General features: G+C 46.9%; 1 protein-coding gene across 1 annotated transcript in view; it reads right to left on the bottom strand.

Moving 5' to 3' along the window:
• Window positions 1–1,362, bottom strand: part of Nuak1 (NUAK family kinase 1) — a 70,522-nt gene that overhangs the window by 4,825 nt on the left and 64,335 nt on the right. The window lies entirely within an intron of this gene.

Below are 1,362 nucleotides of genomic sequence, written 5' to 3'. Positions count from 1 at the left end.
AAAGAAAGAAAGAAAGAAAGAAAGAAAGAAAGAAAGAAAGAAAGAAAGAAAGAAGACAGATTTAATGTTCCAGCTTCATGCTAAAAGAGGAAGCCAAAGTCTTTAGACTATACAACAAAAACCTAACCAAGACTCAGAACCACAAGCCACAGAGTGCCCCATCCTGGCTGGCTTTCCTTTCCTTTTTGTGGTGCATCTTCATATTGCACAAGTGCACGTGTGTGCTGGTGCATATGTATATCTGTGTGAATGTGGAGGCCACAGGACAAACTCCAGGGACCCTTCCTCAAGCCTCTCAACTTTTTCTTTTAAGGCAGGGTCTTCCACATTTGGCCTCCCTGAGTTCACCTGGCTGGCTGGCCAGCCAATCCCAAGGCTCCATCCATTATAACTCAGCAGCTGGGGGTCATAATTGTGCATTGTCATGCTAGGTGTTTGGGGATGAGTGCTTAGGATCAAGCCCATGTTTTCACACCCACAGACAAGCATTTGTCATCTGTGCCATCTCCCCAGGCATGACCTGCTTTTCCCCAAATAAAGAGATGTCCTGGAAATACTGACCACCCTGTCATCCCAGATCTGCATCAAGTACAAAAGGCCAGGTAATGGGGAAAGAATTCAAACTCAGTCTCACTACTGTTTTGATCAGTAGCATTCTTACCAAAACAAAACAGCAGGTGTTCATCAGTAGCCTTCCAGAGGCAGCTACATGTAAGCACACAGGCCTCTGTCACCTGGAGAAGGTGCTGGAGGTTCAACTGTGCCAGGTGTGGCTCTCACCCGATACACCTGGGCAGAAAGAACGGCCATGCTGGCCCCACTGCCAAGGTCTTAGCCAGGATCCTAGAGACACACCCAGCTAGAGCCAAGCTCTGTGAGTGAACTCACCTCCTGTGGCAGTCTGACATAAGCCCTATTGGTATCTGAGAGCTGATCTTTATCTACCTCCCAGGTGGCCACAGCCTCAAAAAAAAAAAAAAGTTCCCTTGTAAATTCTGCTGCCAGAGATGTAGGGGAAAGGCCAGAGCATGCTGAGGAAGCCACAGGAGCCAACCTCACAGCTGATAAACTGACTTAAAAGATCAAGCTGTGCCCTGTACCCTGGGAGGCTGCCTCCTTCCCTCAGTCACTGACAAGGCTGATAAGAGGCTGGAGAAGCCTAGCAATGGGGACAGAGTGATGTCACTCCTGGGAAGGGACAGGACAATCAATCATACAGTAAGGATTTCCTGAACTCTTACAATGTGCCAGGAATTTTACTGGTACCGGTTAGTGAGTAAAAGACCACCACTGCAGAAGTCATTCATTTGTTCATTCTATCTATCTATCTATCTATCTATCTATCTATCTATCTATCTATCT

Source organism: Psammomys obesus, unplaced genomic scaffold, assembly GCF_907164565.1.
Source record: "Psammomys obesus unplaced genomic scaffold, mPsaObe1.curated_primary_1811, whole genome shotgun sequence".
NCBI classification, from domain to species: Eukaryota; Metazoa; Chordata; class Mammalia; order Rodentia; family Muridae; genus Psammomys; species Psammomys obesus.
This window is presented reverse-complemented; position numbering and strand designations above follow the sequence as displayed.